Source organism: Telmatherina bonti (assembly GCF_933228915.1).
Source record: "Telmatherina bonti genome assembly, chromosome: 1".
In the NCBI taxonomy this organism is placed as follows: Eukaryota; Metazoa; Chordata; class Actinopteri; order Atheriniformes; family Telmatherinidae; genus Telmatherina; species Telmatherina bonti.
In genome coordinates this window covers 36,016,192-36,036,053 of record NC_136619.1, presented here as the reverse complement: position 1 = coordinate 36,036,053, position 19,862 = coordinate 36,016,192, and positions in this window count along the sequence as shown.

Sequence of the window (19,862 nt, the reverse complement as noted above, 5' to 3'; positions counted from 1 at the left end):
TCTTCCAACCAGCCACGTCTTTGTTCCAGCTTCAGTGTGTGTCAGATGTATCTTCCCCCCAAGGAAAAGGCTTTGTCTTTTCTAGGTTTGTAGGGCGACATTGTTGGCTTTGTGTTTTCTTCATCATGTTTCTTCTCATATTTCCAGTGCTGTGAAATGAAAAAATCTGTTGATATTTGCAGCGTTGCCAACATGGAATGAAATAAGGACTGATGCTTCTGTCCAACTGACAAACATCCACTTGCTTTCTCACTGCTTTGACCTCTGCTAAGTCCAGAGAGGGAAAAGAAATCAGGTGCAAACTTATTTTCTGTATTTGTTGAACTGCAAAATAAGAACTCGAAGTCCTCGTTTTGTTTGGGGGTTTTTTTTGTTGTTGTTGTTTTTTATTGCGATTTGTTTTAGCAACATACTGTTGCTGCTGAGTTTATTGTTTGGTGGATCATGCTCGCATCCCGACTACATTTGCTGTAAAATCACAACACTTCACTTAACAAGTCTAAATAGCATCATAGAGCCATAAAAGCTAGTCAAATCAAATTTACTCTCCTTGCATTGCTTCATTGTTAACAGAAATAATGTGGAAAAAACTGAGGTTACCACAGAAGTTTCTTTTTTCTGCTTTCTGTATTATGCAAACGTTCACCGCACATGTGGCTGTGATTGGCTCAGCAAACTTATGTCAGTTCTGTCTGATTATGAATTAAAAAACAGCACATACTGAGTCAAAAGAGCTTGTCATCTGATATTTGAATTATTTGTTAAATAAGACTGAGTAACAGTAGCTTGAAAAACATTCCTATTTTCAAGTGGCAATTTATTATCCTTTAGTCTCTGTTGATACGCAACAGAGAATAAGATTAATTTCTCAAAAACAAACATAATGATCACCAAAGTGCCAGCTGCTAATTTCAAAGGCCCCAGTCAATATATCAGGAGATTCTTCCCAAGAAGCTTGTTGTCTTTTTTTAATGACTGCTTAGTGCAAACACATGTTGAATATTAAATCAGAGCAAGATCTGATTGGTAACACACCCAAGGCAATTAAAGATTTCTCTTTTATGATGATAAGTAAAACAATCTGCTTGCTTTTCAACAGGAAAAACTGAACCTATAAGTATGACATTTATTTATTTATTCATTTGTTTGTTTATTTATTTGTTTTTTAAAAAGTTGTCATTACCAACACATTGCTGGAACAAGTAGATTCGAGATCTTCTTGATGAATCTAAAAGAAAAATATTCAGATTTTAGTTTATTTATCACTTCATTAAGGTTTAATAAGTTATAATTACAGACAAAAACAGCTTTTTTGACAGGATTGCATGATGGAGTTAGGGTATCAAATAAACTCTAACACAATATCTGTCATCCTCTTTACAATACAATATGTAAAATCAGCAAATAAACATTCTTTGCTGTGAAGAAACTACTTTCCAGGACAAACAGTAACGCAGCCTGCCCCTTTTATTCTTTAGCTAAACTCAATACTCTTCACTCAAAACAGAAGCTTTCTTTTACCTTCAGGGAGACAAGCAGGAGCTGTTACACCTCAACAGTGTAAATTCAATTATGAGGCAACTGACGTTGCCATGTCTGAGGCAAATTTTCAGAGTTACAGAGGCTTGGCTGACCTCTTTCTAGCAAGAAGGAGCCAAACATCAAAATAACCTTTTCCATCTGCTAATTTAATGTTTATTTGAAATTAGTTCTGTTTGATTTCCCTTGCTGATGCACTTCTGACCACTAGATGTCAGCATCACCCAGCACCTTTACCTGTGATTGCAGAAGGTAGATATCCATCATGATGATGATGATGATGATGGTCATGACATGTTGAGCTTCTCAACTGAACAACAGCTTGCTCAGGTTCTTTGTTTCAGAGACATATGAAACAGCATAAAACTCTAAAATGGTGACCTAAAATGTTGCCCAAGAAAGATGGAACCAACATGCAGCCTCAGCGCTCCAACGCTGCAAAGGACCAGACACACAAACTAAATTATGGCAAAAGTCCAGGTGTGTAAAGCACCGTGGCTGAAATGTACTGAAATGACTGCACATAGGTGAACACACTCATGATGTGTGAGCATGTGGGTGTGCACATGTAAACAGCGTCCAAAGTGAGAAAAATTCAGAGCAAAGCTGTTCAAATATAACACATTTTTGCATAAACTAAGAAGCATATATGACTAACGTTACTAATGAAAAATGTTTTGTGAAAATCTGACTCTGGACTGCAGTAAAAACATAGATTTAAAAGTCTAAACAGAGGCAGAAACAGGAGACAGACGATCTACAAAAAGCTTTCCTGAAGCTTAAACCCTTCAGCACTTACATTTATTTGCAATTTATATAAAAACAAAATAAACACAGGATGAAGAAAAGGAAAAAAGAATGGAATCAAAGAAAATAGAATTAAATATTAAATAAATAAGTAATGAAGATAATTAATAAATTATTATGTAACATAAATACATAAATAAGAGTGTGTAAAATTAAATAGATTTATTAAATAAATCAATTTGATTAAATAAGAAATAAAAGTAATAAAGGCCAGAAGTGGTTTGTTGGAAATTTGTTATATTAGGTGTCAAGGGGTGAAGAAGAACTACATGCTACAACAAAAGGTACAGATGACTGATGATGATTATGATGATGATAATAAATGCTAAGTATTGCAACCTTTTCATGTGTAGTATATATTCTGGTTATATTTCACACTGGTACAAAAAGAGAAATAAATTAACCCCCAAAATGACAAACTAGACATGCAGCTGCATGCAGAACATCCCGACTTCAGCAGCTCCGAGGAGTCCAACAAAATATTTCACCAAAATAAGCACATTGTCAATCTATTGTACTTTTTGCACTATTTCATACTGCACTTGCAGTATCTATACTGCACATTTTATATTTTTATAAACAATTTTTCCCGTACATAACAGTCTCAAATGTGCAGGGTTGTTTTTTTAAATCATATTTCTGCTCTGCAGAGAAAAAAGAGAGAAGCTTTACTGACTTTGACTTTAACAGATGGCCGTTACAAAACACAAAAAAAGAAAATTACTATTCCAACATTTCACAAAACACAAAACTGCCTTGGTAAAACATGAACGATAATCATGAATAACTGTCAGAGTTTTACTAAATAGCAATAAAACATATAAAGAAGGATTTCTCAGGCTACAAGAAAACCTGAATCAACAACTAGTGAATATGGGAAACAAAAATCATTCAGACGGAAAAGCAAATGATTAGTTAAAGCAAAAATATTGACTGAACTTAGAAAACAACTAATATATAAAACAGCATCATACTGTGGATTTTTATGCTGTTTCTAAAGAACCTGAGTGACCCAGTCTGTAGAACGCCAGACTTTTAATCTGACAGGGTTCAAGTCCTACTTCAGTTACATTGAAGAGTTTGAGCTGTTTGTGCACAGAGGCCAAAGTTGCATCTTGTCAAGTTCGAGTCCCGACTTGTGGCTTTTCGCTGCATTTCATCCCTCCTCGCTCGCTTCCTCTCTCTGACCTCTTTCCTCTCCAACAAAGACCACTAGAGTGCAACACCCTGGAATACTAAACCTTCCCCAAAAACATAACAATAGATTCATGCAAACAACACATGGCTTGCACTCTTTTAAATCGCAAACAATTGTTGTTTTCTTTTTGTTGCTGTTCATTGAAAAATGATGTTGTGTTTTCTAAACTGTTTGCTGATGATTATTTAGTTCTTTTTCTTCTTTTTCCATGTACTCAATACTCCTGGTCATCAAACATTGCACATAAACTACCTAAAGAATACATTTTAAAAGAATCCAAGTATGTTAAACAACCTTTGTGGTATCACTCTTATACAGTATATGTTATACCCTATCTCAGTAATAGATCCCACTGCAGCAGATTTAGTTTTGTTTTGGGTTTTTTTTTTTTTAAGGATTCTCGGCAATAAGGCAGCACAATCTGTACTGTATGACAAATGGTTCAGTCTCCCCTGTGCAAAGAGATGACGCAAATTCTGCAAATTCCACTTTACTGCATTCAACCTCGTCTCTTTTTTTGCAGCAGCTGCTGCTCGGCTTTGTGCTTCTCCACTCGAGTGCATGTCAACATTCTCTAAATGACTTCATGAAAATTACAGTGCATTTGGTGTACTCCAGTGGTCTGCAAAGGGACAGTTTTCAATCCAATAAAACATATCTGACAAGCTGGGACTGGACGTTTTACAGCATTCAGAATGACACTGCATGATTTGTGTTTTTATTCAATATAAATTTATGAAAAATCGTTGGAAGAATCATTCTCTTTTCTGAGAAAATACTTTAAGAACCAGCCCTCTTTTTAGATCCATGATAACTCAGGCCATCAAAGCATTGATGCTAAGTGAGTAAATGCTGGCAGTGGGTAATTTGTAGCATTGCTGGTTCTATGAGGACTTTCAATAATACTGAATATACATCCTGTGCCTTCGGAGTGGATGCTCGGTCCCCTTTGGAACAGAAAACACAATTGAGGCCTCTGCTTCCCGATGACATCACCATCCAGTCATGTGCTGAAACATCTGCCGTCCTAGAATTCAGACTCGCAAAGGCAACATGTCTGATAAAAGAAGCAGGCGCAGAAATAACGACGACACATCACAGAAATCTTTAGGAATTCATTCGGTTAAAAGCAACTTTTCCGCTCACGTTTCCTGGATACTTATTCTTTCAAATCTGCGCCAGAAATGGTTCATTTGGATGAGGCCCTTGATGTAATGCATCAAAGGTTTTTCATCATATTCACACAAAATGTTTTTATATCTGTCTGTGGGGAAAAAATATGTACTTAAGCAGAATAAAACATTTTTCTTTCCCATTGTCATGTAAATAAGTATAAAAAGCATATGACGGAAGAAATTGTTGGCATTTTTTTCCATTTTTTTCATATTCATTGCCCTTCTGTCAGTGTATAGGTATTCCAAAGAGATGAGACTGTTTATTTTGGATAAAAACTACTTAAATTTATGAAATCTGTTTTGTTTCCAAACAGGAAAGATTTGATATACTGTTATACTGCAGCATATTTCTTCTGCTATTTGCCTGCTATTAATACAAACCTGTATAAGCAAATCTGAAAGGAAGTCCCAAATGTATTCACTATCAGAGCAATTCTTAGTTAAGCAATGCAAGCTGGACTGTGACACAAAGATGAGGCCTGACACACTTTGAAAAGCTGTGTGCTACCTTAAGTGAGAGAAAGTAATGATAAGATGATTTTTTTGCAGGTGGAGGGGCCTGAAACGTCGGTCTGATCAGGCTCTACTGCCGGGGAAACGAATCACAAGCACCGACTGCATGACTGTCAGTGAGGTCAAACAGAATTTCAGGTTCGGTCTGTAGTAATACCTGCAGGAATACACCAAATACTACTGAAAGTTCACATAATCGTAACTTCTACCTAAGTTTTAAAGGAATTTTAAAGGAAGTTGTTAAAATAATCTACCTTGTCGCCCTCTCTGCTTGTAGCAGTTTCAAATCTAGTCGTAGATGATATTGAAACATAATCAGCCCCATTAATGTGTTTATTTAAACAAGTTTAATGCTAGAATAACATCGTTTAAGCATTTTGTGGCTCAGTAAATTTGCCCACACCAATTTTTACAGCAGAAATATTGGAGGAAAATCTGTCGTTTCCTTCTATGCCACATTTTTGACGTCCAGGATTGTGGTGCATTTGAGCCTACATCAGCATTTAATAGGTGTTATAAACCAAAGAGACTCAACACTTTTGCCAGTTTTTGTAGATTTACTATGATGTGGTATAAAAAGGCCACTGGCTAACCTCACCATTATCTTTGATCTCCCGCTGTAGCACCTCAGTGTTCACTTCAAGCTGTATTTGCCCGTTGATTAGATCATTCTCCATAAATGTCCTTTTGACTTGCCCAGCTATAAGCTAATGTGCCCAGGAAATGTCTCAGAGGCCTGGTTTCATTTGAGGATCTGGAGTCATTCAGTGTTTCGGTGACAAATGGAAAGAATTGCGTATGCAGCACTTCTAGCTCGTTGCAGGAGAGCCGAATTGGAAACGCTCTGTTTCATGACAGCAAAAGCACAGTAATTATCTCACATGCTCCTTTTTTATGGTTACCTTGGAGATCACAGTCCACATCATTTAACTGTGCGGTGTAAAAGTAAAAGGACTTTTGATTCTCAAAATATGTGTACAATCATGGGTTTAAAAAAAGTATTTTTAATGAGTTCTTTATGGAATACAGGAAATTGGCTCTCTAAATAAAAAATAAATGAATAAACCAGACCCTATAATAAGACAACGTGTGAAGTCAATAAAACAAAATGAAAAATGAAATAAGGAGCTTAAAATACAACTGTTGAATAAGGACTTTCATAAAATAAAAGCAGACTATATTCTGAGGAAGCTCTGAGACGCTGCAGCCTCGAAGTTAAAGATGAATATTGAATAGTTGAAAAAACCTGAATGTAACGTTACAGCTTTACACGATCACTTTCTTCATCCTGTTTAAATCGAATCTAACTGAGGGCTGAAAAAGTAAAAACTTCTTTGACCACCCTGACCAACACTGTGAGGTGTTGAGTCAGAGGCAGTAAGACACATCTGGCATGTCATTTCTTTTCATTTCATTTACAAAGGCATCAAAATAAGCTGCAAAATAAGTGTCATGGTAACCAGCCAGTTTCAGCAGACGGACCTGAGAACTTTGAGGGCCAAGGACCTCTTCATTAAATAACTATGAACTTGCAGATAAATTCTAAATATTATTTTAAATAATATGCAACATAGAAAACTACTACTTTCAACTACTAAGGCACAATTTCTTTACTTACTGAATTATATTAAATTATTTCTTTAACATTTATCATATATTTATAATTAATATTTTTTAGTTATTGTTTATTAAAGTTTTATTACATACATTTATCTATTATATTTAATCATGTTTATATTATCAAATATAAAATGTATTTTAAATATTTATTATTATTTATTTATTTATGTTTTTAATATTTTAATATTAAACATTTATGTTTTTTAATTTATTTTAAAATATTTATAAAGTTTCATTGAATATTCCCCATCAGTGCAACATCCCCTATGTTATCATGCTCTCATGTTCCCATGATCATGTGTTGTATGACTTCAAGATTTTGCACATTATGGAAACTCGGAGGGAAAAAAAAAACATTGGTTTGTGGTTAGTTATAGAAATGAAAAAACTTGTATTCTATCCTACTGGCCCTCAACTTGCAACGCTCAACCATCCAGCAGGACTAAATGTGGTTTTATTTATGCAGCTGGGGATTTTGGTTAAAAACTCTTCCATTTAATTTAAATGAAGTCATACATCATTTAAAATGTGGCAACTTTGAGGAAGATGGGTTCCATGACCAAAAATGTAGAGATTTCTTCAATGTCCTCACATTTCCAGCCAAAGAAACATACAAGTGATGTTATCTTTTCTATCCAGTCTCTGATATGTAGGAGTGAAACATAATACCAATTATTTTAAAAAAGATATATTTGTCATAAGTTCAGGGTTCCAGTTGTTTTACATTGTAAAGATGATTTAAACACATTTTAAAGGAGTCCATAAGCAAATCTCTTGGACTCAGCAAAAAATCCCCCATGCCTCACTGGAATGGAAAAGGATTACAATTGTGTCTTGTACTAATTCCTCTGGGAGAGGATCTGAGCCTTTTCCACAACTCATTTGCTTTCAGTATGACTAGAGTGAGACTTTGCATCTCCCTGCCAGCACCACGTCAGACCTGGTTTTGGTGAGGCTGGTGCTGGTGAGGTTGCATTTGCTCACCAAGGACTGGAGGCTTTCCAGTTGGATTGGTTTAAGTTTGCAGCTTTGCATTTTGCAAATGATATCATCATTTGGCTTGAAAAAACAGAAAATATCCAGGCAGAAAGTCTGCCTGACATTTTTGCATTAACTATACATCTATTTATCACAATAGAACTTTACTGCTGACTTTGAGAGTAGAAAATAAATGGCAGATGACAAACTGCAGAACACATATCTCCAGATACGTTTGGTTTTGAGAAGAGCATCAACCCCTAAGCCAGAAACTTAACATGTTCAGTTATCTTTGCCCGTAGTTATTGTCATACTGCATTGTGTATAAGTGTTGGAAACAACTTAACTTGTTTATGTAATTTGTTTTTTATCATTTGGTTCATGTTTACACAAAATGTGTTTATTCAACGCATGAATTTGTAATTAAACGCTTTTTGTTCTATTCTAATCTCAAATCTTCTATTCTAACAAAATCAGGGAGGCGATTTCAACGTCTTATTAAACCAAATGAAACAAGAGTCTAGCATCCAGCAAAGTCCATGATATGGCGTTTGTCCTCCACAGTTTTCATACACGATTGAGGTTTTTGTTACTAAAAAAAAAACATGGCAAAATTCAAATGTATAAATTTAATTTTTATTTTATTGTTATCTTTTTTTTTTTTTTACAAAAGTAAGGGCGAAACAGAGCTGGAAGCTGACAAACGGACTGAAGCAGTGTCACGAATGAAAAGAAGCCAAAATGTAGAGCTGTTTATTTACCAGCGTATCTACGTTCCTGCCGGTACCTGTGATCAAGTGATGTGACTGGTTATCAAAAGTATGAGACTGAAAAGCAGCAAGCAGCAGACGAGACGTAGATTGTTCGGGGCCCAGTGTGCAGTCACAATGAGCCACTTTAAGTGCATGTGAGCCTCTGCTCAGGTTGCCTGTTCCTCTCCATTTCCCACTTGAAGGAAGACTCAGGACCTGCTCAACTGATTGCTTTTTTTACCTGACCTGAAAACACCCTGGAGTCCCTCTGGAAGAACTGGAAGAGGTGGATGTGGAGTGTTTGCTCTCAGATTGTGGCCTCAGGGACATGGCCGTTTGTCATAGATGCAGTATACATTAATAGCTTACTTAGATAGCTGTTAAAATCTGTTAAAATCTTGGGATTTCTTGAATTATTTGTGATGACAAATTTCATGTTTTGCCCTGTTCTGAAAAGGTTTTACGTAGGGACCAGATGTATTTGTACTGTTTGCAGAAATTGTCTGTGATGTTGATCCCATGTGAATCAGCCATGTCGGTGTGAACTAATAATTTCCCTGGAAATGACCTACTATGCTTTGCTGAACTCAGAGGTCTTGTGATGATACAAATCTAATGCAGATCTTTGGGGATTTGCTCAGAAATTGGTGAAATTTAATACAAGATTTGGTGGGATTTGTTTTGTGGATGCATTTTATTTCCATGTTGGTGAAGAATGGAGGCTGCATTGGAGTGTTTTGACAGCTTTTTGGGTCCCGGACTAGCAAGACCCTATGACCCATAATGTACAGAGTCAAATAATGTACAGAGGGATTATATCTCTCGGCTGGCCTGGGAACGCCTCGGGATCCCCCCCGCAGAGTTGGCAAATGTGGCTGGGGAGAGGGAAGTCTGGGCTTCCCTGCTTAGGCTGCTGCCCCTGCAACCCGACCCCGGATAAGCGGCTGAAGATGAAGATGAATGATGATGAAGGTTTTCTGTACCACGGCACTACCACTGCCAGGGCTCAGTTCACTCAATGGTTCCTGCATTTAAGGGGATTTAAAGTGAAAATAAACCAGTCTAAGTTAGTTTGGTCATTATAAACTGCATGTCATATGTTTGCTCTTTGTTTGATCACTTTTCCTTGTGTTTGGTGCATCTACTGTGGACAAGTGATTTAAATTATATCAACACTTCATCTATATAACATATAATAGCTGTTCACTACCCGTCTGTGGCATGTACTGCCACAGATGCAATATAAATATTATATTTATAATATAAATATACATATATATATATATATATATATATATATATATATATATATATATATATATATATATATATATATATATATATATATATATATACATATATATATATAATGTTAATGCATATATATTAATGCATAAATGTTATTTACTTGTGTTTTTTACAATATACAGCAGGTTAACATTATATTAGGGTGATGTCTGTAAATTTCATTTCTCAATTTATTTCTTATATTTGGTAAACTAATCTCGTCTTTTTTTTTTTGTAGCTTTTGCAGCAACAGGAAAACAGAATACTTTGTGTCCACAAAGATGCAAAGCCCTCTGTTAGACTATTTTTGTCCAAGATCAAAGAATTATAGCTTCAGGAATCAGTTAAAACTTTGGTGGTTTCTGTAAACTTCCTGCGGTAGACTTGATCCATGTGCACAGAGGGGAACCAAAAGTGATGATAGAATTGCAGAGACACCGCTTAGAATAAGGCTATCATGTGAAGTGGTGCCACCCTCCTTTTTAATTTAGCCAATTAAAAAAAAACTGCATAAAAAGGGGACTATGAGGGCATTAACAGTGTCAGCCACAAGCAGACAGTGGCTGGGGATGGGCTCATTCCTGAGGCCTGGCACTCAGACGCACAGCCAAGATACTCACAGAGCCTCAGCCACCATTCATGTAGCAGCATGATCCAGAGATTACCACACTGTTTCAGCTGTCCTGCCAACTACCACACAAATCGCTTACAGCATGTGGAAAGCATGCACCCACACTAAAGTAGAAGACCATGTGGCAAAGTCAGAGTCACTCAACAACTCCATTGTACTGTCTGAATGGAAGTTTTAAACTGTACCCAGAGGATGGACAACTCAAATCAAAGGCTTTTAGTGGCTGAAATGTTTAAATGGCAGCTATTATATTATTCTATCCATACCTGGTAACATTGCCCAGTCCGCTTGCAGTAAAAAAGTATTCACTCTTAGCCCAAAGCTAGCTTGTTTTTATCTTGTATGTTGTTCTTTCCAATCACACAGGTAACATTTTCTGTTTGTGATTTATGGATTCATCTCAATTATCAATGCAAATGCTGTAAATGCACACTCTCAGGTTAACTCATGAGAGGCGTAACAGTTAAGTGGAAGCTCTTGCACCATATGTGACCTTTTCCTGAGGCTTATAAGTGTTCCTGTGTAATTACATGCTGCAAACCCCGGCAACAGCAATAAAGGCCCAATTTTTATTAAAGGGCAGTCATGGTTTCTTTTTAGGGCTTTCATCACCAACCTGCTTCTGCCTTCCATGAATAGTAACAACACAATGATTGCTTTCAGTGTATCATGAGCTGTGTTTCTGACAGTTTATTCAACATTGCAGCAAATATCAACCTGGAAATTATGACAGCGGGATCCCGAGTTCTCTAGTTTGATACAACAGGGGGATTTTGAACTAATTCTAAGCAAAAAGGGGGGAAAATATTGAGGTCTTGCTCCTGCTTTAAATAACTTTAAAAACTATTCTATTTAAACCTTAAGCCTGAACTATTTGGTATGTTTACACCTGTTTATGTAACTACTTGTATTTTATGTATATGTGGACAGGTCGCTCTCGAAATGAGACTCCATATAATTTCAAACTGGGGTTAACTCTTTCTGACCATAAACTGCTTTTTTTTTACCTATTTAATGGCTAAATGAAATTTATAATGACCACTCCTGCAGCAGTTTGTTATCCAGCAGTGTGTTATCCAGCAGTGTCCTGAGTCTTAGAAGAGGCATTTCATAACTCTACTTCCAGGATGCTGCATTTCACAGCTAAATTTTGCTTTGTGCACCCCGTCACACAACACACAGCTGGATGTAAACGCACTAGTCATTTTTTAACATACCCTGTGGCTGATTCAGTAAATAAACACAAGGGGACATTATAGAAGAAAAAACAGAGAAAACGATGAAGTACAAGTAAGATGCAAGATAAATAAGATCACTAAGACATTCTGCCAAGATACCAGTGTACTTCTTTAAGATTTGCAAGTATTTTTATTAAGTTCCTGGTGGTCTAGATAAGCTTCTTTTTATAAACAAAAACTAAGCACCTTTTTTCATATCTTAGAGTAGCTGAATTATCTTTACTAGAGTATAAGTTTGATGGTTGTCGGCTACATTTTTAAGCTCTGTAAGCCCTACTTGTTGCAGTGTTTTCTGACTGTGAGTGAAGCAAATGAATGTTAAAGCTGTGCACATAATGGGAACAACAGCAAACTCCAGTGGCTGGCCTTACTCTTCAGCATCTGTTGACCCCCTCACCCCGCAGCAAGGCAGTACATAGCCCATTAAATCTAAACTGTGACACTGTTCTGTAGGGTCACCGCCTCAAATGAGAAGGACAGAGTCGGGTACAATCCCTGTCAGAGTAGAGCAAGTTCAAGCATCGATTGAGCATGGAAAATAACCCCTCTGAGGTAAAAGAAACCATGCACAGTTCACAAGGTTGCAAAATACCAGCTTGACATTCTTCCGTCCACATCCTCACACAGTGTCCATTCTCCATGTAAGTTTACAGGACACTTCCTGACACAGCTTCAGGTAATGATGAGACATTCACAAACACGTGCTACAGGGAAGCAGGATTATCGATCAGGTGCATTGCCACTAGAGTTCTAGTGGTCGAGATAAATTGTCCATGTCACAAACGTCTCTTAGTGTGTGTGAAACCAGAAAAGCTGAGGCAAACGTTGAACAGTTAGTGCTTTTGTTTGGATTGAAAATAAACCATTTCAGGTGGAAAAATTGGGTTTTAGCAGGAAGAAACTTTGGGCAGAGGCAGACGGAGGGCGGGAAGCTGTCTGTCTCGACTGGCTGGCCACTTCTTTTTCCGTTAGGCTTCTTTGCCAAGTAAGACATGACACCAATGCATGTGGGGAAAGAAAGATGTGCTTGTAATGACATTGGAAAGAGCAAGGAATTAGCATATTTTTTTAATTAGGCTGCAAAAGGAACTGAACACCTCATTTTGAAAATGAAACAAGGGATCATCATCGTCATCATTTCAGAGAAGAAACTCCAGCTGTTTCTTTTTAACAACTTGTGAATTCCTCGTTGTACTTACTAATTAACATTAAAAAATTCTTATTTAATTATAAAGCAAACAACACATTGCAAGGAGACTAAAAAACAGAATAAAAAGATACTGTTGCAAGATTCAGATAAATTAGAAAAGAGTTGCAGAAAAGAGTTGCAGAAAAAGTTCATTTTAACCTTGAATTTAAAAAAAGCCACTTCTATATTTCCTTGAGAAGAGCCTTCCTGAGCCCAAGGGCTGTTGTCTAAAAAGCTCTATCCATTTAGTATTCATCCAAGAGAATGAAGCAGATAGAAAGCTTCTGTTTGGAGATTTTAATATGAGAGTAGATTCACAGGATAAAAGTAGAAATACTTCTGATCAATCAAAGGATCTTTTAAATGCATATAAATAAATATATTTATATATAAAGGGCACACGAAATGAGAAATTTCAGAGTGGTCAGGAGCACGGTCTCCAGTGGTGTGGAGATCAGGAGACCTTTAATCTTTCACCCTAAGTGCATGGTAACACTTCAAGCAAATTACAACCTCTTTAATATTTACAGATGTTGTTAGTTTTATTTAACAACCCCTGGTTTAGTATTGCAGCCTTTCCACACGGCAAATGTAGGGAAAAGAAAATCTGTGGTGGGAACTTAATAGTGCAAAACACAGGCTGCTAACCAGTCAGCCTATATATATATATATATATATATATATATATATATATATATATATATATAGGCTGACTCTGGTTAGCAGCCTGTGTTTTGCACTATTAAGTTCCCACCACAGATTTTCTTTTCCCTACATTTGCCGTGTGGAAAGGCTGCAATACTAAACCAGGGGTTGTTAAATAAAACTAACAACATCTGTAAATATTAAAGAGGTTGTAATTTGCTTGAAGTGTTACCATGCACTTAGGGTGAAAGATTAAAGGTCTCCTGATCTCCACACCACTGGAGACCGTGCTCCTGACCACTCTGAAATTTCTCATTTCGTGTGCCCTTTTTTGCTTAATGTAACCACATTTGCATAATATCAGCCATGTTTTGCAGGAATTGTTGGGTTGAATCACTTATTTTCTTTAAGGATGGTCTAAAATTAGATACATTTAAAAACACTCAAGCTCTTCTTTGCAGCATTTAGACAGATTGACCACCTTTTTCTTTTTATGATGACTACCTCCTAAACACAAATCATTTCACTTGTATGTAAAATCTTCTTAAGCAGGTGATTACCTTTAACATTGCAATTGTAAATCTGGCAATCTTCAGATTTCACATTTCAAAGCATCCCAAACCTGTTGGCTCTCACTCACTTTGCAAAGCCCTCATCTAATCTTCAGAAATTGCAGTAAGTAGTTTGTGGTTATGCATATTTTTATTGACATCATTAGCGTCTATTTATAGCAGTTGCTGTGGCAACAGCCAGAACGAGCACAGTAAAATGATCAATAAACATAAACAAAAGGGCAAGCTACAGGCTAGATAAAAAGTTTAGATGAACATTTTCTTGCACTTGAAATCAATGTAAGTTTAGTCACATTGCTGAACCCCTCATCTCATGAAGAATCAATAAAAACAAAGTCTGATATGAAGTCGTGTTTCATGCTACAGTTGCAGCAAGCATTGGAAAAGTGTGGCATTGCTTACCCTTTTTGATTAAAATAGCAATTTTTTATTTATTTTTTTTAATAATCTGCATGGTTGAAATTAAATTTGCAGAACAAAAATACAAAAAGAAGTCACCAAAGAAAAAGTTTTTTCACATCTGCCTTCAAACTCACAAAAGTTAAAAAAAAAAAAAAAAAAAGAGTAGATTTGTTTTGTCACTCTGGACACAGTGTGAGTTTACCGATTGTCACACCTGTCCACATCACAGAGCATGATTCACACACAATCCTCAGCAGTATGGGGTGACTTATTCCTGTATATGTCCAAGTGATTCTGTGCTTCATATCAACTCTCCCAACACATTGCCAGAGTGATTTAATATGGCTCAATGAATCACGTCTCAGTTAAACCAATTCTTTCTCCATTCTTCTCTTTGAAATGCTGAATGCCATGGTGTCTGACTCATCTCTTCAATTTCACCCAAACCATTGTGGAAAAACGTCCATCTGCCTGACGCTCAGGATGAATCCTCCTGCCTGCAAAAACGGTGAAGAGTTGCTCATAAACAGTCGATTTCAGTGTATGTTTCATGCAAATGTGTATAATAACGGCTCAGATTTTCTGTGACAACACTTTTGAATTCACTGCAAATCACTGCCTCAATGTGTCTTGTGTTGTCTTCTTCTTCTTCACACTGCAAGAACACAGAGCTTAATTACCTGCAAAGGGCTGTCAGCAGCTCTACATATTCTAAAGCTCTTGAAATTAATTGTCTGAGTTTTGTTGTTGTTTAAATGACGACACAACACAGCTCTGTCTTTTTACTCGTGTTCCTCCCGATCTGGAGCAGGCAACTTCCTGAGCACACAGGAAAGCACAGGGCGCAGTGGAAAACTCCTTTAACCAGTTCTACTGACTTAGGTTTGTGTCGTTTCCTTCTTTTTTTTTGGTCACAGTCTCTCTTGAAAGTGTTCTTTCTCTTTTTGCTTAGTTCTTTGCTCATTTTCTGAGCAATCTGTTGGGGAAATCCGGTGAATCATTTGGGGTTACCCGGCTTCTGAATATACATGATATAAGTCCTTTACAAGATGTGGTGTCACTGCTGGAAAAGATTTTATTTTTGCACAGTTCAATGTGCATATTCTTCAAAGAGCTCTGAGGTTATAATAATACAGCAGGAAAAAAAAAACACACTTTTTGGCAACCCACTTGTCCACCCACCCATGCTGCCTTATCTTGCCCCTGACTGCATATTTTATTCCACTGACAAATAAATTTGCAGTTTATCATATAACCACAAACCATCTGACCCATAAAGCACCTTTGAGGTCTTGAAGGTTCCTCTATTGAGTCTTTCCAATTTTTGCCAAGCCTGAAGAAACTAAATCAGTTAAATGCTTTTCACTAAATATTATTATTAATATTACATTCAGATAATCAGTGCAAATACCACAATCAAGTCATGTCAAACACATCTATGGATAACTATATTCAGAAACTATGCTTTAAGCCTTCCACATTTTTGAAAATTATTGAATTTACTACCTCAAACCATATGCACTTGAAGTCATTTATTTATCCTTTCAGCCCAAATCACTGGTTCACATCCTAAACTTGTAGTGGTAAACTGGGGAAATTCTAATGAATGGGTTTCTGTTTTTCATTATTTTTTGGATATAAAAGAACAAAAACAGCCCTTGAGGTGCAGTGATCTGTTCTGGAAACCTTGCAAATCTATGTTATCTAAACCATGTTTTGTTTTTAGGCTCCAACTTCCCCGCGACCCTGGATTGGAATAAGCGGTTCGGACAATGAATGAATGAATGAATGTTTTGGTTTTTTTTGGTTTTTTTTTTAGATATTGTTGTCTTACAATGCAAAAACTGCAATGCATTCTGGGTTGGTAAAAACTGATGATACTGAAATGACATCTATGAAAAGAGTAGATAAATGCATGCATAGAGATTTGCAAATGTGCATAGAAACTCGTTTGCTTCACAAGCTTTTATCTTGTTTCTGTAAATCTGAGAACAAATGTGGTTTGCATTGTGCAACAAGCAAGTTGGAACCTGCTGGTCTTTCTGTGTAGTTACCATGTTTACCCAGTGCCTGCATGGGGTTTTCGACAAGTTTCAATCCTCCATCCTTTACCCAATGCCTTGCACATTTGATGAACAATTCCAGCAGGGTGTGAGTGTAAGCATGCTTAAACAGCCTTGTTGTGTTATTGTGATTATGTTTATGAATATGCATATGAACATTACAAACCGTCCTGATCATTGCAATAATATTGAAGCATTATTGAGAATATTTACAATAAGACTGCTGACATATGAAAAAATAGTGGTTTTCCCATTTCCTTTGCCCTGCTATTGTGAGTAAGTTTAATTAAAAATAAAAAATCATGTCATACTTTATTTTAAATAGTCACAAATGATTTCTTTTTGGTAGGTGGCATTCAGTATTGTCATACTCCATTCTTTGGGACCTGGTATCCAGTATGTTTTATTTGTTTCCCTCCACCAACACTCATTCATTCCTTTTCTGAAACCGCTTAATGCGGTTAAGGGTCGCGGAGAAGCTGGGGCCTATCCCAGCAGCTTTCGGGCGAGAGGCAGGGTACACCTGGACAGGTCGCCAGTCCACTATATACAGTATATATAGTCCATCCCTATAGTCCACCCACACACTTGATTCATATCAAATGGATTCAGCAGCTTCTCCTCAACCTATTGATTTATTTTGGTTAGGTGTGTTGGCGCCCGGAGACAATAAAAGCCTGCATAACTCCATTTAAAGGTGCATGATATTTTATAATTTCTCACACACCTGCAGACTAGTCGTATCAGTTATATGGCAGCAGCACTCGCTGACAGTAGCTAACAAGCCAAAAAAGGCTTCAAATAATGCCACAAGGAGGCTGAGATCATCAACTGGCCTTACCTTTGTAATGCAACACCTTTTATATGCCATGTATTACAGTTTGTATACATGCTGTATAATTACACAATAATAATGAGTAATTTAATAGCAAAGCCAAGCAGTGACACTGGGATGAACTATAAATCCACTTACAGACAAATTTTATAGGCGTCAATAACTTGCTAAAAATACAGTATTTTGCTGTGAAAAGCTGCTGCGACCAAATTCCTGCAAATGTACTCAAAAAAACCAAACTTTCTCCAAGCATTTTTCTAGTTAATACTGTTCAGGATCTCAAAGACTGGTGTAAAGTTTCCGATGGCCTGAATGGTAAATGTAAATGTAAGTTTCGCAACTATTTCAGCACCAGTACCTTGAAGTCTTGTCATTTTAAAAAATACTTAAATATATTGAATTCCTCTCATGAGCAGCACTTTTTCCACTTTGAAAGAAACCTCTCAGAGGAATCCTGCAGGATGTGGGGCCCAGTGAATGCAGCCAACCTAAACATCACATTATGAGAACCAGTAGGTCTGCACCACCAACAGCTTGGATCGGAGATGCTTATTTCTGTTGAATGAAACTGTCATGTTGCTGTGTTTTTCAATGATTTTTTTAAATATACTTTTTTTTTAAAATGCTTCATATCTGGGAAATCATTCATCACTGAGTTTGTCTTTCCCTTCAAAACACTGACAAGTCCTGGACTTCAAATCCCAGCTGGAGCCACAGATCCTGACCCACAGAAGGCTCTTGATTGATGTGCGGGAAGCTTCTATAGCTGCACAAGTTCCACACAATATCTGTCATTGATCAGTTTTATTTCTCTTTGGCAGGCAAACAAATCACATGGTACCGCCGAACAATGACAAGAACATGCAACTCATTTCACTTAAAGAGTCAGCGATTTCAACAGGGAGTGAAAAACAACTCCTTTTAGCAGATCTGCAAAGACCACATAGGTAGGCACCTGCTAGAGGGGGTGCTGCTGCAAACTGTCAAAAGAATAAATAAATAATAGTAAGAATTTACAGCCCTTTTCCTTTTGTTTTGTCCTATATTTTTCAGTGAGTGGAGTGGAAGAAAAAGCCTCCCACGCTCTGTAGATTCCCAAATACAAAAAATAAACTATATTATTTTATTGAACATGTCCTGCAATGCACCATGGGAGACTGGGAGGACTCATTTCTATATTAGTATAGATAGACGTCAACAACTTATCCTCTGATTTGTCATACAGTCATGAAAGGTGCAGCTTAAAAATCGTAGAAAAGAGGAGGAACAAAATAAATGTTTTTTCTAACATCATGCTCAACTTTTTATTTCTACCAGCTGGAGGCCAGCTAAGATAAATTAAAGCAAAGTTGCATAATAATGCTGCTACAGCTGCTGTGTACCTAAATCAGTTTCAGCTTCTTATTTTAGTAATGAATAATCACAGCTGGATGATGATTTATCCTGTGTAACATGTTAGGCTTTAGTCTATCTACTAGTCTATCATTTTGCCTTTACTATACAGTAACAGGTAAATCTACTCAATGTCTGCCCAGATTTACTGAGAAAGAACTTTCCGAGGCCTCTAGAAGCTGCTGCAGAGGAGCCTTTGCTCATATCTTCACAACTCACTGAAGTATGTTAATGTTAGCCGCTTACCTGCACACTCTGACATCACTGCTTTCTACTGTATGTTGTCATTAATTTTACCAAATCATAATCTTGCACAGGGTACCAAAGTGGCTAGCTGGAGCCAGCTGTGGCTCTTCGGTCCTTCTGTAAAGCTAAACTTACATGAATCCTGCTGGTGAACATTAAAACAGCAATCAGCAAGTTTGGCTCTTGAGGCATTGTTGTGCCTGTTTTCATCAGCACTGCATCACAAAAACAGAGTTGTGCAAAATTAAGCGCCTGCTCTCTGTGTTTATTTTCCCATATTTCTTGTGTCATGAAGAAACAGAGGACTATTTATGCTTCCCAAGTTCATATACCTCAAAGCCCCTGAAGTGATTATCTCCTGAATGAGACGTACTAAATGACGCCAGCCTGACTGCACATGCCAGGTAGAAGGATTTTATGATTATAGTTCTCCTCGTGATGTAGATGTTGGGTTTGAGATAGAAAGAGGTCACGTCTCAAGTCCCATCTATACTCCTTGGAAATATATTCTCACATGCTTCAGAGTACAGCACAGCTTTGCCTCTGGTTTATTCTTGGTAACACATTTGTTTATGTGACTGCATTGATGATGTGCTCTATATTTGCAATGAGAACCCCAGAGCATTGGTGACTACTACAGTCATGGGAATCATTAGACAAACGCAGAATATTGTGCTAGACAATGAAGTCTATTACAATTAAGACGTTCATTTTTACTAGCAAGGATTTATTGCTGAACTATTAACGGTTTCACTTTGGAGATTTTCTCATAGAAACGTG